An 11518-nucleotide genomic window follows, 5' to 3' on the forward strand; every position below is an offset into this window, starting at 1 on the left:
GCAAATAACTTCGGCAATGGACTTCAAGCAGTAGTCTTCAGATTTCAATGTGAAGTTTGGATTAAATCTAAAATGCACCTCTGAACAATGGCTTCCTAAAATCGTGAATGACAGTTAACTGGAAGACACTATGGTTAATTGGAATACCAGTCAATGCTGATTAAATTTGTTAATTGGGTGTCATTTGGGCATCTGTTATGTGGGTGCGAAGAGGGAGGTGTGACGGTGGTCTGTAGTTCAGTGGAAGCTTTCTAACTATGGAATTGTCCTTTGATCTTCAGCCTAATTTGTCCTTTGATCTTCAGCATATAAAATGTCGTATAGTGTTTGGTCAGGTAGATCTCTCTCTCTCTCTCTATCTATCTATCTCATTCTCTCTCTCTATCTCTATCTCACTCTCACTCTCTCTCGATCTATCTCTCTCTATCTCACTCTCACTCTCTCTCACTATCTCACTCTCACTCTCTCTCTCTCCTCTCTCTATCTGTCTCTCTATCTCACTCTCATTCTCTCTCTATCTCCCTCTCTCCCTATCTCACTCTCACTCTCTCTCCCTCTCTCTCTCTCTATCTCACTCTCTCTCTCTCCCCCCTTTCTGTCTCTCTCTCAATTTCTCTCCCTCTCTCTCTCATGACTTCAAAAGACGTTCAGCTTATTTGTGAGTGTGCGTATCAAATAAAAAGACTACTTTACAAATCTACCAACTATGTCTCTCCAGTGACTTGGTTCACACGAGAACAGTGCCTACAACTGTTGCTTATTCATATGTTCATAATACAAAAGCACAAAACTCAATAAGTAGGAGATTCCAGTGGCAATTCCTACTTACACTCTCTTACTGTAATGGACAATCCCACAGGAAGAACATCGGCACTGTGGTTAACACAGTCTTTCTGACCTCCTATTCTGCTATCAGCATTCGTTGATTAAGACAGTACCATATGCCCTTAAATAGAACAATCCATCTCTTTGGTAGATAGATATGAATGGAAGAAAACTAAAAAGTTTAAGATTAACTCTATTTGTCAATGCATCAACTACTTTGGATTAGAAGAGGGATTCCCAACTTGGACCCCTTGTTTAATGGTGTTGGTCCATGGCATAAAACAGATTGTGAACTCTTGGGTTAGAAGCAAAATGTATGAGTGATGATTAGTTACGACTGGATTCTGGTTTACAGTTTCCTGAAACCAATTAGCCACCTTAACTACCTTGCCTGCTAGTTTTAGCTCATCCAGTGGAAGTTTGCTAACTTCACAGGTGAATTAAATACTGGCTTGTTTGCCTTTAGCTTATTTTCTTTCTTGGACATTGGATTAACATTTCTTCCCGTCAGAAGTAAAAGAATGGATTTTTATTTTTCAAGGACTCTTAAAGGTCACAATATGATGATTTTGTATGCCTTCGTTTTTGCTCCCAGTAGCAATGAGACAATATCACAGAAAATCACCACATTCAATACCAGAAAACACTAATCAATCATTAGGACTACTTAAATAAATAACACAGGGAATGAAAATGTCATGCTGATGACAAAGGTCTTTTTTCTTTTTTACCTGTTTTATCAATACAACATTGAATCAATTTCATTCTTGAGCTAACCGTAAAATTGCTAAAGCAGTATTAGTCACCAAACACAATAAGGCAATGAGCATTTTAAAAGTGTTATATTTCATTTATAAGACTAAGTGAATCAATAAGCTCACTCCACAGGTTTGAATAGCGATATAAGTATTAGGAACAATCATAGATCACATAAATCTGTGCCACGCAAGTAGGTCACTTCACCCATTGTGTTCATGTTAAGCAAAAATAGACTTCGACTTAATCCCCATTTCCCAGCTCTTAGCAATTGCCTGCAAGTTACAGCTCTTCAAGTGTCCATCCAGTCACTCTTAAATGTGTTGATGGTTTCTGCCTCGATTACCCCTTCTGGCAGTGAGATTGAAAACCTTATCATCGGTTGAGTAATACTTTTCAACTCCCCTGTAATCATTTTACCAAGTAACTTAAGTTAATGGCAGCTAGATATTAACCTCTCAGCTGAGAGAAATACATCATTTATTTTTACCTGGTCCAGATCCCTTATAATTTAATACACCTCAGTAAAATTACCCTCTGTCTCCATTCCTCCAAAGAAAATAACCACAGCGCAAACAATCTCCCTAGTATTGTAATTCTCCAACCTTGGAAAACACCTCTAAAATCTCCTCGGCACCATCCCTTGGCATATCCTTCCTGCAGTACAAGAAGTAGAGATACCCACCGTATTCCAACCATAGCCTAATTCATATTAGGTATAGTTCTAGCATTACTCCTTTGCTGTCATATTCTATGCTGCCCCAGTAAAGTCAAGGATGCTGTATACCTTTATAGATCCTAGTAGCTCAGGGTCAGAGAATGGAAGCTAGGTTTATTAACTTGTAAAAGTAATTGAAACAGAGATTGCTTGCCAGGCCTTTTGCCTTTCCTTTCTTAGACATTGGATCAAATTCAATCCTGTCAGAGGAAATGAGGGGTTTTTTTTAATTCTCCAGGGGCTACTAAACGTCACAGATATGATAATTTTATACGGTTGTAATCCTGCTCCCTGCAGAGATGATGTGGTGTTATAAAAAATGCACCACATTCAGCACAGACACTAATCAATCATAAAGACGACTCAAATAAAAAAATGGGGCAAAGGAAAACGTCACACTGATGACAAGTGTCTTTTTTCTTTCCATTATTTGTGTTTAAGCAGATTTTTTTATATATACCCTGCATAAGTTTACTAACAGCACTACGACCACTAAAAGAATATCAAATACAAGGAAACTAAAATAGAAACTGAACAACTTACAGAAGTTGTTAAGAAGCCACTGGAGATGTAACCGATAACCAAATAAATCTCATTCAATTTATGGTGCTGTTAAGCCATTGATACTTGGCTGGGTAATGGGTGGGAGAAGTTATAAATTGCATTCGACCTTTCCCATATGTGATATAAATATGTTAATACATCCGCAAGGTCTATTTTGCAACACTATCCACTTCTATCAATGCCTCAGAGAAATCCAACTTGACTAGGAGCTGAATTCTTGCAGGGATTATTTGGTTTGTTCCATCAGTAAGCATTTTCAAAATAATCAAATTATTCACATTTTATTCTGCAATGCAAATTAGTAAAATGTAGAATCAGACAGTTCTTTCCACTAGGTTTGATTTTAGCTGTGAGTATTCCATTTAACAGCAATATGTGAAATAGCACGTGAAACCTAATCTGTCATATTTGTCACCTTCACTGCAACAGAATTATAGCAATTAATTTCAAGAGAATGAGAGATGCAAATATTAATTTTCATAATGGATGGCTCATGTCCTTTAGCAGACAAATTAAATTGCTTCATCCAAACTGAAGGACTATTTTTCTGAACCATTTATCTTGAATAAAAGTGTAGTTGCAGAAAGCCTGACTTGCATATCATGATTACATCTCCCATGCCTCTTCAAGTGTGTATTTGAGTACTGTGGACTCACTCCAAACCACCACAGCAGAGAAACAGGCCATTCAGCCCTTTTAGTCCATGCTAACCTTACTTTGCTATTCCCATTGATCTGTACCTGGATCATAACCTTCCAAACCCCTTCCTTCCATCTTTATGTTCCCCTGCAATTTGGTTCACAAAGCTCCATTGGCCATTCTTCTGCATCCCTTAGACTCTTTTCTGATTTAAGCACAGCTCTTCTCAAATTCCTATCCATGCCTTCTTCCACTTTATCCTTCAGGGTGTTCAAAGGACTGCACACTCTAAAGCACACTCTAATCAGTCACCTCACTTCGGAAATGAAATGAACTGTAGGTGCCGGAAATCCGAAATAAAAGTAGGTGTTCGAAACACTCCTCAGATCAGACAGCATCCGGTGAAAGAAGATCAGATATTGTTTCGGGTCTCAGGCACTCTATGAGAACTATTGCTTTTCCCTTGATCAGGCAAGAAAGTGTATTTTGTGGCACAGTCCAGCATTAGTCTTATTGAACAATGGAAGAACTACAAGGGTTGAATAGCCTCCAGCAGCTTTTGTTTCTTATGTTCTTGATTATACATGGAAAAGTAAAGTAAATTTTATTAACCAAGTACATATGTGACACCATATACATCCCTGAGATTCTTTTTCCTGTATTATAAAATAATAGGCTGGTTTGTGATGCAGTGACATCAGCGCCGGACTCCAGACTGAAGGTTCCCGAGTTCGAACCCAGTCAGGCCGCTCCCGGGCACGCTTTCCATCCGTGCTGGGTCGAGTGACGAGCTCACAACTCGGCCTCATAAAAAAAAAACAACTGCGCTGTGAGAAGGACATGGGGGACCACTCACAGAATCTTTCCTCCAAGACAACCACTTGAAAACATAAGTGGTTGCCGAGGCTCTGGCAGAGTACGGCACACGAAAAAAACAACCATAACAGAATCAATGAAAGACCGCCCAACTGGAGTGTACAATTAGACTGCAGAAGACAACCAACAATGCAAATACAAAAGAAGAAATAATAATAAATAAACAATAAATATCAAGGGCATGAGTCCTTGAAAATGAGTCAGTTGGTTGTGGGAACGTTTCAATGATTGGGCAAGTGAAGGTGACTGAAGTTATCCACTTTGGTTTTAAAAGACTGATGGTTGAGGGTCAGTAACTGTTCCTCAACCTGGTGGTGTAAGTCCTGAGGCTCTAGTGCCCTCTTCTTGATGACAGCAGCAAGAAGAAACCATGTCCTGGGTGGTGGGGGTCCCTGATGATGGATGCTGCTTTCCTGCAACAGCATTTCATGTAGATGTGCTCAATGGTTGGGAGGAATTGATATTATTCTATTACCCCTGATGGACTGGGCCAATTCCATCTCTTTTGATAGGATTTTCTATTCAAGGGCATTGGGGTTTCCATACCAGGCTGTGATGCAGCCAGTCAACATACACTCCACTACACATCTATAGAAGTTTATCGAAGTTTTAGATGTCATGCCAATTCTCCTCAACCCCTAAGGAAGTAGAAGCACTGCCGTGCTTTCTTTGTAATTGCGCTTACAAGCTGGGCCCAGGACAGGTCCTCCAAAATGATAACACTGAGGAGTTTAAAGTAGATAACACTCTCTTCCTCTGATCACCACTTAGCCAGATTACCACAAGGCCCTTCAAATTAAAGACACAGGAAATACTGCAGATGCTGGAAATCCAGAGTCACACATACAAAATGTCAAGTCCTGATGAAGTGTCTCAGGCCAAAACCTGAACTGTTCATTCATTCCCATAGATGGTGCCTGATGTGTTTGTGTTACCTTCAATTTAACACTAGTCTCTTTCACACATCATGTTCTCTTATTCAGAGTCATCAAGCGATACCTTGTGGAAACTGGCTCTTCAACCAGTGAAATCTGCTCCAGCCATTAGGCAATCGTTTTTACGTTCATCCTATCCTAGTACAGCACAGTGGTATAGCAGTCAGTGGAACAGCTTAACAGCACCAGCGATCACCATTTGGACTTCAATTCCTTCTGCTGTCTGTAGGGAATTCATACATTCTCAAAGTTCAAGGTAAATGTATTATCAAAGTACATTTATGTCACCATATACAACCCTGAGATTTATTGTTTTTGTGGGCTTACTCCCCATGACTACATGGGCCTCCTCCAGTTTCTTCAGCTTCTTCCCACATTCCAAAGATGTATGGTTAGGGTTAGTAAGTTGTGGCTATATTGGTGCCAGAAGTTTGGTGATACCTGTGGACTGTCCCCAGCACAGTTCCCATTGATCTGATCTGATGCAAACAATGCATTCCATTGTATGTCTCACAGTTTCGGTGTACATGTGACAAATAAAGTTGATCTTCATTTTTATTCGCTCCACGTTTCCAAAAACTTCCCCTCCCCTCTCAAATTGTACCACTCATCTGCAACTTGGTTCAATTTACAATGCCAATTTTCTTAGCAACCAACATGGCTATGAGAGGGAGGACATGCAAACTCCACATAGACAGCACTGCAGGTGAGGACTGAACCCCGGACGCTGGAGCTCTGAGTCAATAGCTCGATCAGATCACGGTGCTGCTCCTAGTGGAATCCTGACTCCATAGTTATCAGATCATTGGATTGACTTGGTGTGCCTTTTTACTCTATATAGTCAGAAAAATGTTATGGTGTATTATAGGAGGGAGAAATTGACCTTCTGTGGTTAACTCTCCTCTGTGGTATTCACCAGCTGTATTCTTCTCCATTTGTGGGACCAAACGTGTACAAGGATGAGACCTCTGACCAACTATGTATGAGGTTTAGACCAAAAGTGAATTTCTTTTTAATCCTGTTTCGACTTTGAACACCTGAAAACAAAAATAGCAGATTTTTAAATTAATCTCTCCTTTCCTTATAAAGTTTAGTTTGCTTGATCCATAGGTGAGTTTTGTACTGATTCAATTTTCTTTTCAAAGGTTAAGGATTTTATTTCTCATTAAGAAATGTGAAGCTGCTTCGATTAAGGGTAATTTCTGTTTTGCTGTAATACTGTATGTTAGGCTCGTCATAATCTGTGTTATGCGTTTTCCCAGTAAGATAAATATATTTAGAAAATTAATATAAATCATCTCCTGGTTTGTCAACACTGTAAAGCAAACTCAGGTGCAGATCAAGTTTGATGATTAAGCTTTTCCATTCATGATTATCCCAGAGGTTAAAGGTTAACCCTCTCTTTACCACCATATCAACATCTCTTTAATCTTACTGCAGTGTGAGCTTTTTGAGATCACCCAGAGGTTAAGAGATGAATAATCAAAGTATCATGGCTTCAGTTAGAGCAGAAAATTGTTCCACTGTGTAAACAGGAAGTGAAATTATTAAAAAGTACCTAGATACCCAAAGAGAAGAGAATAGCGGGATAGTGAAGTTTAAAAACAAATTGTTAGGGATACATCATATGTATCATAGGTCAGATTAATCATAAGGTATGCATCAAAGAGTTATTCAATACACACTGGTCAAATGGAGATAAGTAAGAATAAACTTTTTGAATCGTTATGTTATTTAAAGGACTGCAGGGATCAAAGTTCTGATGTGATATATCAAAAGATCCTGGAGAATGTGGCATCCAGAATACAAGAATGTAGGAGTAGGATCAGGCCTGTAGGCCCCTCAAGCCTGACCTGTTATTCAACATAATCATGGATGATCTGTGCTGACACATTTCAGAATCAGAATCAGGTTTACTATCACTGCTATATGTCCTGAAATTTGTCGTTATGCAGCAGCAGTATATTGCAATACATAGTAAAATAACTATAAATTACAGTAAATATATATTTTTAAAGTTATATTAAATATGTAGTGCAAAAAGAAAAAAGGTAGTAAGGAAATGTTCATGGGTTCATTGCCCATTCAGAAATCTGCTGGCAGAGGGTAAAAAGCTGTTCCTGAATCATTGAGTGTGTGACTTCAAGCTGCTGATGTTCCTTACAATCTCAATTCATCAATGCCCTTGGATGGAAAATCCTACTAAAAGTAGCAGATACAGCCCACTCCGTCATCAGTAATGTCCTTTTCTCACTGTTTCCTTCAAGCAAAAGGTACAGGAGCCTCAGGACTCACACCACCAGGTTCAGAAACAGTTATTACCTCAAGCATTAGGCTCTACTCACTTGATACCTACAGTATGATTGTGAGGATAACCACAGCTCCAAAGCCATATTTAAGTTTGCTGTCGACACCACAGTCATAAGCCAAATCAAAGGTGATGACAAATCACCTATAAATTATGGTCAAGATGGCACCAGTGATCAATGACTTCTCGGACAACTTCTTCCAGATGGTCAATTATTCCACCTTTTCTGCACCTTCTGCTTATTACTTCTATTGTAATTGTGTCTCGGAAACAATTGGAGCCTGTGACTTTCAGTTTGGTGTTGAACTGAGTGATCTAGCACACTGCTGCTCCCAAAAGAAATTCCAGGAGAGGACCACGGACACGAGTTATCCCGAGCAGGGAAGTAGAGTCAGAGCACAGTGACATGATTGATTGCATTTCTCGCTGATCGAAGCTTCAAGGAAGGTTGAAACAGCGAGGCAATTACGGAGGAAGCTGGGGCGGCAGTCGCTCTTAACGGGTCAGGCTGGGGGTTGAGAGGCTGCGTCAGGCCAGAGATCGCTCCCACGGTAGGCCATGTTGGGCCAGAATTCACTCCCCATGTGAGGCTGCTTTGAGCCAGAGGTTGCTCCACACAGTAGCTGTGTCAGAACGGAGGTCTCTCCCCACCGGAGGCCCCGTCAGGCCAGAGGACGCTCCTCACAGTAGGCCGTGTCGGGCCAGAGGTCACTTTCCACTGGAGGCCGCATTAGGCCGGAGGTCAGGAGGCCACTTCTCAGCAGATGAAGGCCCTATGATAAAACTGAGTTCAAGCTGTTGCCCTCCTCGATGCTGACGGAGGATGTTTTCAAAATTCTGAGACATATGTGATTATTGGTGGGGACTAACAGTGTACCTAATATTATAGTGTGTGAAGGAAGAGAAGTGGGTGCAGTTACTGTTACAAGACAGAAAGTGCTCAAAAAGCTGAAAGACCTAAAGGTACATAAGTCACCTGGGCCAGAGGAACTGCACCCCAGGTTTCTGAAAGAAGTAGCAATAGAGATTGTGGTGGCATTAGAAATGATCTTCCAAAAATCATTGGACCCTGACATGGTGCCAAAGGACTGAAAATTGCTAATGTCACTCCACTCTTTAAGAAAAGAGGAAGGCAGCAGAAAGGAAATTATAGACCAGTTAGCCTGACCTCAGTGGTTGGAAAGATGTTAGAGTTAATTGTTAAGGATGATGTGATGAAGTACTTGGTGACACAGGACAAGGTAGTACAAATTCAGCATGGTTTCCTTCAGGGAAAACCCTGCCTGATAAGCCTGTTGAAATTCTTTGCAATTACAAGTAGGATAGATAAAGGAGATGCAGCGAATGTTGTATATTTGGACCTTCAGAAGGCCTTTAACAAGGTGTCACACAGTAGGCTGCTTACCAAGTCAAGAGACCCTGATATTACAGGAAAGCTATTAACATGGTTAGAGCATTGGCTGATTAGTAGTGAGTGGGAATAAAAGGATCCTTTTCTGGTTGGCTGCTAGTGACTAGTGGTTTTCTGCAGGGGTCGATGCTGGGACCACTTCTTTTTATGCTGTATATAAATGATTTAGATGATGGAATAGATGGCTTTGTTGCCAATTTTGCAGATGATACAAAGATTGATGGAGGGGTAGGTAGTGTTGAGGAAACAGATAGGATGGAGATGGACTTAGACAGATTAGGGGAATGGGCAAGAAAGTGGCAAATGAAATACAATGTTGGAAAATGCATTGTCACACACTTTGGTAGTAGAAATAAATGTGTGGACTATTTTCTAAATGGAGAGAAAATCCAGGAATCTGAGATGCAGAGGTACTTGGAAGTCCTTGTGCAGAACAGTCTGAAGGTTAACTTCAAAGGTTCAAAGTTTCAAAAGTTAAATTTAATGTCAGAGAAATGTATACAATGTACATCCTAAAATGCTTTTTCTTCACAAACATCCATGGAAACAGAGGAGGGCCCCAAAGAATGAACGACAGGTAAATGTGAGAACCCCAAAGCCCCCCCCACAACTCCCCCCCGCGTGTAAGTGGCAGCGAGCAAACTTGCAGGTTGAGTCGATGGTAAGGAAGGCAAATGTCATGTTAGCATTCATTTCAAGAGGTCTAGAATACAAGAGCAAGGATGTAATGTTGAGGCTTTATAAGACACTGGTGAGGCCTCACCTTGAGTATTGTGAACAGTTTTGGGCCTCTCATCTTAGAAGAGATGTGCCGGCCTTGGAGAGGGCCCAGAGGAGGTTCACAAGGATGATTCCAGGAATGAAAGGGTTACCGTACAAGGAACGTTTAATGGCTGTGGGTCTTGCTGGAAATCAGAAGGATGAGGGGGGGATTTTATTGAAACCTTTCGAATGTTGAAAGGCATAGACAGAGCAGATGTGGGAAGGATGTTTCCCATGGTGGGAGAGTCGAGGACAAGGGGGCACAGCCTCAGGATAGAGGAGTGGCCTTTCAAAACAGAGATGCAGAGAAATTGCTTTAACCAGAGGGTGGTGAATTTGTGGAATTTGTTGCCACATGCAACTGTGGAAGCCAGGTTGTTGAGAGTATTTAAGGCAGAGATTGATAGGTTTTTGATTGGACATGGCATCAAAGGTTATGGGGAGAAGGCCAGGAACTGGGGTTGAGGAGCAGATAGAAAAAAAGAATCAGCCATGATTGAATGGTGGAGCAGACTCGATGGGCCAGATGGCTTAATTCCTTAATTCTGCTCTTATGTCTTATGCTTTTATGGTCTTGTGGAATGTAGTTTATATTGGTCTCCTTCAGTTTTCCTCTATGTTCTTTCTTGTTGCCGATTAGCAGGTGGGCAAGATGTTACTTGTTTTGGGTGAGGGTGGGGTTGGGTGTTTGCTGTTACTGTTGCTGTTTTTTGGGTGGGGGTTGGGTGTTTGCTATTGTCTGCATGGGAGCAGCTTGGAAGTTAGTAGTTTGATGTTTTAGCTGCCGTGTCTGGGTGGGTGATTTGTTATTTTTTGTGAGGGGGGAGGTTGGGGGGAGTTGGGGTGTACGAGTTCTGTTTCTTTTTCTTTTTCATGCAGGAGAAGGGCTTCAGTGACTACCATGGTTGTTCTGTATGTTATTACTATCTGGCAACCTCTGCAATGACTTTGGTGCCAAGCTGTATCGAGGTTTACCCTTCCCTTGGATTACATCAGTGATGTGGAGAGGGGGAACCCACTGCATGGGCAACAGCCGGTTCTTCAAATCTTCCCACCCCGGCATGCACCTTGGAGAGGACACAGTCCACCAGAGGCACAAACCCATGATCTCCTGGGATCGACGGCTGCCTACTATTATAGCTACCTGGAGAAGACGAATCTCAGAATTGTATTCTGCGTACATACTTTGATAATAAAATTAACCTTTGTATCTTTGAACCTTATGTTGGAGGAATATGGAAAATCTCTTTGAATGGTACCAAACAACAACCTTTCACTCAACATCAGAAAAACCAAAGAGCTGGTAATTGATTGCAAGTGGTAGAAACTGGAAGTCCATCAGCCAGTCCTCTTTAGGGATTGGATGTGGAGAATGTCAGTGACTTTACATTCCTTCATGTTATCACTTTGGAGGACTTTTCCTCGGACCAGCATATAGGTGCCATTACAAAGATGGCATGACAACAGTTCTTCAAGGTTTGCGCAGGTTCGGCATGTCATCTAAAACTTTGTCAAACCTCTACAGATGCAAAATGGAGAGTATCCTGACTGGTTGCATTACAGCCTGGTACAGAAACACAAAGGCCCAAGAACAGAAAAAACAACAAAAAGTAATGGGTACAGCCCAGTCCATCACAAGCAAAGCTCTCTCCACCATTGAGCACATCTACAAAAAGCAATGCCACAAGAAAGCAGCATCGATCATCAAGGAACCTCACCATCCA

The sequence above is a fragment of the Hemitrygon akajei genome, chromosome 2 (genome assembly GCF_048418815.1).
Source record: "Hemitrygon akajei chromosome 2, sHemAka1.3, whole genome shotgun sequence".
Lineage (NCBI taxonomy): Eukaryota > Metazoa > Chordata > Chondrichthyes > Myliobatiformes > Dasyatidae > Hemitrygon > Hemitrygon akajei.